The sequence below is a fragment of the Nycticebus coucang genome, chromosome 6, assembly GCF_027406575.1.
Source record: "Nycticebus coucang isolate mNycCou1 chromosome 6, mNycCou1.pri, whole genome shotgun sequence".
NCBI lineage: Eukaryota > Metazoa > Chordata > Mammalia > Primates > Lorisidae > Nycticebus > Nycticebus coucang.
The window spans coordinates 68,468,055-68,475,350 of NC_069785.1; the positions used below are offsets into that span (position 1 = coordinate 68,468,055).

Below are 7,296 nucleotides of genomic sequence, written 5' to 3' on the forward strand. Positions count from 1 at the left end.
AGAAATTACAAAACACTGAGAGAAGAAATAGCAGAGGATATTAACAGATGGAAGAATATACCATACTCATGGCTAGAAGAATCAACATTATTAAAATGTCTATCCAAAGCAATATTCAGATTTAATGTAATCTCCAGTAAAATACCAATGTCATACCTTGAAGATCTTGACAAAATAGTTCTATGTTTCTTACGGAACTGGAAAAAAAACTGAATAGTTAATGCAATATTACAAAATAGGAACCCATCTGGAGGCAATACTACAAGTGATCAAAAGTTCATGATATTGGCGGGGCATGTAGCTCAGTGGGTAGAGTGCCAACCACATACACTGAGGCTGGAGGGTGCGAACCCAGCCCAGGCCTGCTAAACAACAGTGGCAACTGCAACAAAAAAATAGCTGGGTGTTGTGGCAGGTGCCTATAGTCCCATCTACTTGGGAGGCCGAGGCAAGAGAATTGCTTAAGCCCAAGAGTTTGAGGTTGCTGTGAGCTGTGACACCAGAGCACTCTACAAAGGGCAACATAGTGAGACTCTGTCTCAAAAAAAAGATTCATGGTATTGGCATAAACAGAGAGATATAGTTCTATGGAACAGTACAGAGAACCTAGAGATGAAACCAGTCAAATCACAATTTGATGTCCGATAAAGCAAACAAAAGCATACATTGGGGAAAAGGATCCCTATTTAATAAATGGTGTTGGAAGAACTTGTTAGCCACACGTGAAAAGCTGAAACTGGACTCAAACTTCTCGCCATTTACAAAACTCAACTCATGATGGATAAAAGATTTAAACCTAAGACACGAAACTATAAAAACTCTAGAACAGTGGTTCTTAACCTGTGGGTTGCCACCCTTTGGGGGTCGAACGACCCTTTCACAGGGGTTGCCTAAATACATCCTGTATATCAGATATTTACATTACGATTGATAACAGTAGCAAACTTACAGTTCTGAAGTAGCAACGAAAATAATTTTATGGTTGGGAATCACCACAAAATGAGGAACTGTATTAAAGGGTCGTGGCATTAGGAAGGTTGAGAACCACTGCTCTAGAAGAAAGCATAAGAAAAACTTTTTTTTTTTGAGACAGAGTCTCACTTTGTCACCCTCAGTAGAGTGCTGTGGCATCATGGCTCACAGCAACCTCAAACTGTTGCGCTCAAGTAAGTGATTCTCTTGCCTCAGCTCTCAGAGTAGCTAGGACTACAGGCACCTGACGCAATGCCTGGCTATTTTTTAGAGACATTTTTAGGGTCTTCCTCTTGCTCAGACTGGTCTCAAGCTCCTGAGCTCAGGCAATCCACATGCCTTGGCCTCCTAGAGTGCTAGGATTATAGGCGTGAGCCACTGCCAGAAAAGTTCTTAACAATATCAGTCTTGGGAAAGAATTTATGAAGAAGACTCCAAAGGCAATCGCAGCAACAACAAAAATAAATAAATGGGACGTGATTAAGTTAAAAAGTTTATGTATAGCTAAGGACACAATTAACAAAGCAAAGAGATAACCTTCAGAATGGGAGAAGACATTTGCATGCCACAAATCCAACAAAGGGCTAGTAACTAGAATCTACTAAGAACTCAGGCAAATCAACAAAAAAAGAACAAACAACCCCACTAAAACCAGCATCTTTTGGGCGGTGCCTGTGGCTCAGTGAGTAGGGCGCCAGCCCCATATACCGAGGGTGGTGAGCTCAAACCTAGCCCTGGCCAAACTGCAACAAAAAAAAGTAGCCAGGCGTTGTGGCAGGCACCTGTAGTCCCAGCTACTTGGGAGACTGAGGCAAGAGAAACACCTAAAACCCAGGAATTGGAGGTTGCTGTGAGCTGTGATGCCATAGCACTTTACCAAGGGTGATAAAGTGAGACTTTGTCTCTAAAACAAAAAACAAACAAAAAACAGCATCTTTTGGGGGTGCCTGTAGCTTAGTGGTTAAGGCGATGACCACATGCTCCAGGGCTGGTGACTTTGAACCTGGCCTGGGCCTGCTTAAAAAAAAAAATTACCCAGGCATTGTGGTGGGCACCTGTAATCCAACCTAGTAGGGAGGCTGAGGCAAGAGAATCACTTGAGCCCAAGAGTTTGAAGTTGCTGTGAGCTATAACGTCCTGGTACTCTACCGAGGGTGACAAAGTGAAACTCTGTCTTAATAAAAATAAATAAATAAATAAAATAAGAACAGAATCTTTTCTTAGGAGGACAGACGAATGGGCCAAAAACTCATGAAAAAATGCTCATTGTCTCCAATTATTGGAGAAATGAAAATCAAAACTACTTTGAGATATCACCTAATCGAGATGTTCTCAACCTGTGGGTCGCAACCCCTTTTCGGGTCAAATGACCCTTTCTCAGGGATCGCCTAAGACTATCGGAAAAGACATATTTTTGAAAAACACATATTTTTGCACACATGAAGTAGCAACAAAAATAATTTTATGGTTGGGGGTCACCACAACATGAGGGACTATATTAAAGGGTAGTGGCTTTAGGAAGGTTGAGAACCACTGACCTAATCCCTGTGAGAATGGCCCACATCACAATGTTCAAAAGCAACAGATGCTGGCGTGGGTGCAGAGAGAAGGGAACACTCCTGCACTATTGGTGGGACTGCAGACTAGTACTTTATGGAAAGAATCGATCAGTGTGCTCCCACTTAATGGGCACAATGTAAGGGTATATGGCACACCTCTTGGGTGCAGGACACAACTATAAGAGGGACTCTACCTAACAAATGCAAACATTGTAACCTAGTTGTTTGTACCCTCACCTTAACCTGAAATAAAAAAAGAGAGAGAGAGAGAGAAAAAGTATGGAGAATCCCCAAACAACTAAAAGTAGACTCTTCCATTTGATCTTGCAATCCCATTACTAGGTATCTGCCAAAAAGAAAAAAAGTCACTTTACCACAGGGACATGTGCACTTGAATATTTATAGCAGCCCAATTTGCAATTGCAAAGATATGGAAAGAACCCAAGTGCCCTTCAACACTTGAATGGATTAATATACTGTGGTATACGTATACTATGGAATACTATTCAGCCATGAAAAGATAGAGGTTATGTTTGTTATCACTTGGATGGATTTGGAAAACACTCTCCTAAGTAAAGTATCACAGGAATGGAAAAGCAAGTATCCCATGTACTCAACACTAAATGGAAAATTTCTCTCATGTTCACATGAGAGAAAAACTCTAATAAATTCAAGAATTGGGGGCTTCTACCCAGTAGGAACAATGTGCAGGTGCATGGCACACTTCCTGGGTGAAGGACACAACTACAACTTGGACTAGTCCACTGCATTAGCCTCCCAGAGTGCTAGGATTACAGGTGTGAGCCACCATGCCCAGGCTGTGGAGAAGCTTTCTTAGGCAAAATGCAACACCTAGAAGCCATAAAAGAAATGACTGAGAAAGATCTGATTAAATAATAATTTAAAACTTCTGTATGGAAAAAGGCAGCATAAATAAAATTAGGCCAGGAGTGGTGACTCATGTCTGTAATCCCAGAACTTGGGGAGGCCAAAGTGGGAGGATCCCTTGAAGACAGGAGTTTTTGCAGTGAGCTATGATCATGCTGCTGCATTCCAGCCTGGGTGACAGAGAGAGATCCTGCCTCTTAAAAAAACAAAGCTAAAGGGCAGCGCCTATGGCTCAGTTGGTAAGGCGCCGACCCCATATACCGAGGGTGGTGGGTTCAAACCCGGCCCTGGCCAAACTGCAACCAAAAAATAGCCGGGCGTTGTGGCAGGTGCCTGTAGTCCCAGCTACTCGGGAGGCTGAGGCAAGAGAATCGCTTAAGCCCAGGAGTTGGAGGTTGGCCACGGCACTCTACCGAGGGCCATAAAAGTGAGACTCTGTCCCTACAAAAAAAAAAAAAAAAAGGGCGGCGCCTGTGGCTCAGTGAGTAGGGCGCTAGCCCCATATGCCTAGGGTGGCGGGTTCAAACCCAGTCCCGGCCAAACTGCAACAACAAAAAAAAATAGCCGGGCATTGTGGCGGGCGCCTGTAGTCCCAGCTGCTCGGGAGGCTGAGGCAAGAGAATCGCGTAAGCCCAAGAGTTAGAGGTTGCTGTGAGCCGTGTGACGCCATGGCACTCTACCCAAGGGCGGTACAGTGAGACTCTGTCTCTACAAAAAAAAAAAACAAAGCTAAAATACAGAGGGTATGAAAAAAATGTATATTCATTTTCAGAAGGATAAAAACTGTATTAGCATTAAAATTATAATACTCAATATAAACTAACAAAATATAAGTGAAACTTATATTTTGACTTATATTTGACTTCTGCAATTACAAGAGATACTCAAAATATATAATACATAGATAACATCTCTTATCATGTATATACATTTTTTGCCACTCCTGATATATATAATAGAGGAAGACTTAAAGGATTTACTCTATACTTCTGTATTATTGAACCATTTATATCCCATATTCTTGCATAATTATAAAAAGATACACCAATTACTACCCTTTCTCCTCCCACAAAAGAAAGTAAAACCCTAATTCTCTTCTTTATCCGTGAAGTCTACTTTTTTTTCCATAATAGTCTTTGAATTTTCCTTTCATCTCTATTCTTATGGCTAGACCATTTCTGCTAGTTTGTGCCCAGTTGACTGTAGACTTCTGATACAGCTCCCATTTTTCTTTATTCCAGTCCCATAGTCAGCTTGCTTTTCCTAAGACCAGGTTTACTTCGGTCACTCATCTGTTCACAAATCTATTTTTTTTTTTATTCCCCCAAATTTTCAGAGGGATGCGAACAATTAATGTCCCCTGGAAAAGAATTCTGTGGTCTGGTGAATCTGGGAAATGCTGTGTTCAACAAAGCTAAAAAGATTTCATCATTCTAATAGGGGTTAGGAGATTTAAAAAAAGATTTCTTCAGAGTAGAATACAATATCTAAAAACTTAAAAATGCCAGTGTGCTAAGGGAATATTTAATAGATGGAGACAGTGTGCAGTTCTTAATTTTTTGAATCATGCAACCCTTCTTATAAGGAACAGTACTGTCCTTTTCAGAACCCATGCTGAGAACAATGATTTATGGTAGAATTGCTCAGAATTCTTTTGGCATTAATGGGCTTTGCTCATCATGCTCTCCATCATATTTCTCCCACTTCCCAAAATGAATTTCCTTCCTTGCTTCTTCCTTCCAGGGTCAGTGCTTCTCCACGGAATTCTTCCGAATTCAGTCTCTGAACCGTGGCATCTGCCACCAGAACTCTCATTAGTTACTCTTTCTGAATTGCCTGGACAGTTTCTTGGGCCTCTCTTGTCTATAAAATCTGAGTAAGCACTAGGACTGTCTGATAAATAATCAGTAGTAGTACATAACAGATGTCCTACAAATATTTGACTGCTTTAGTAATGTCACACATCTCTCCCAATTCAGATGCTTACCACATGCACAGGCCAGTGGTAAGCCTGTGACAAATCTCTTGTCACTTTATACTGGCAGAGAAAGCACTGAAAATGGCACTATATTTCTATTGCTGCTGGAACAACTTTCCACAAACTTGGTGACTTAAAACAACACAAATTTATCATTTATAGTTCTGTAGGTTGGAAGTCTGTTAAGGGTCTCACTGGACTAAAATTAAGGTGTCTGTAGAGTTGCATTCCTTCTCTGGGCCTTCTGGAAGAATCCATTTCCATGCCTTTCCTTCCTTCCAGAAGCCTCTGGATTCCTAGCTCCTGGCCAAGAGCTCTTCCATCTTCAAAGCTACCAAGTGCTGGGTAAGGTCTTTTCACATCACCTCACTTTGACCTTTTCTGCCTCCCTTTTCCACTTTTAAGGACATTTATGGCAACTGCGGAGACTAAAGCAACTCCATCTTGGATGCTAACCTCCCATATTGACTTCTAATTAACCCCAGTTCTGGAACTGCCTCTAAGGCAGTGGTTCTCAACCTTCCTAATGCCGCAACCCTTTAATACAGTTCCTGTGGGTCACGACCCACAGGTTGAGAACCAATGCTCGAAGGTGACTTACGATAAATCTTGCCCTTAAGCAAATTCCTTCAGAAGCATGCATACTCTTTCTTTATGGTAAATAAAACCTAGGAATAACGAAATGTCCACTTAAGATACGCTTCTGTTAAGTCTCTGCTAAATGTTTCTTTCTGAGAAACTGAATTTGTCAGCTTCTTTAGCCTCTCAACTCCCCGTCCTTTCCGGTGTACGTTTACATAGACCCACACACTGCAGACCACTACCATCCGGCTCCCCAAGATAATCTAGGAAAATATTTTTATTTTAACATCAGTTAATTAGCCTTAATTCTCTGGAATTGAGAAATGGACATCTTTGGGGGCTATCAGGGAACTCTTGCCCAAAAGTGTAAATTCAGAATTTGCACACAGGTGGTAGCTGTGGGATGGTAAGTGGTAAAGGCTTTCTGGAATTTCTATCGCTTTAAGTACAGAGGGTCCCTGCGGCATGGTATTCGGCAAATCGCTTGAATTTTACTATCCACGTTCTGTTAAAATAGAAATTGCCATCCTTTGTTCTGCGTGTGAAATAATTATATAAACAGGCTTAGCTTAGAGGCCTACAAATAGGATTCAAGTTCTTGATGAATCTTGATGAGGAAGGTGGGCGAAGCTCTTTGAATGTCAATTGGAATTAATATGAGAGATTCTGGATAGAAGGAAAGAAAAGCACTTGTCCTAGAATGAAGCTGGAGATAGAAAGTTCCAGCAAAAGGACTGGTTTTACTGACGCTTCTTAATTAAGGTTTGAGTAAGAGGACCCAGGCTAAAATAGGCAAAGTGAAAGAAGCTCATTTGGAGATCCACAGGTGGCAGACAGTGCCGAAGTGTAGGGGAAATTTTAAAAGGTCTTCATAAGGCAAAAGATTATATTTCACGAAATTTCCACCCCATTTAATTGAAGGCCAGATATATTATGGCTGTTCAATTACTCAGTAAATAAATAAATGATTAAAGATATGGCCAAGAAAAAAGCAGAAACAGAACAGGTTCCACCGAGATTTGAACTCGGATCGCTGGATTCAGAGTCCAGAGTGCTAACCATTACACCATGGAACCGCCACGCGTGTAAGGCCGCCTTGGGCGCTCTAATCGTTAGGGAACCCCGCCCCCATCCACAAGCCCACCATCTAGAAGCAAGTCTCCTGTGCTCCACTACCGGGAGTGGTTGTTCAAGAAATGAGCGAGAAGTCACTAAAACTGGCCAGCTGGAAAGTGAAGACTCAGTTTTCCCTTTGAGGTTCCTTTAAGGGTGGAAATTTAAAGGCGAACACGACGCTATTCCGGCGCACACAGCACC

At 41.7% G+C, this 7,296-nt stretch overlaps 1 non-coding gene across 1 annotated transcript; it reads right to left on the bottom strand.

Moving 5' to 3' along the window:
- Nucleotides 1-6,983: 6,983 nt before the first annotated feature.
- Nucleotides 6,984-7,055, bottom strand: TRNAQ-CUG (transfer RNA glutamine (anticodon CUG)). Its single transcript has one exon. It is a non-coding gene; the product is annotated as a tRNA-Gln (tRNA).
- Nucleotides 7,056-7,296: the final 241 nt, after the last annotated feature.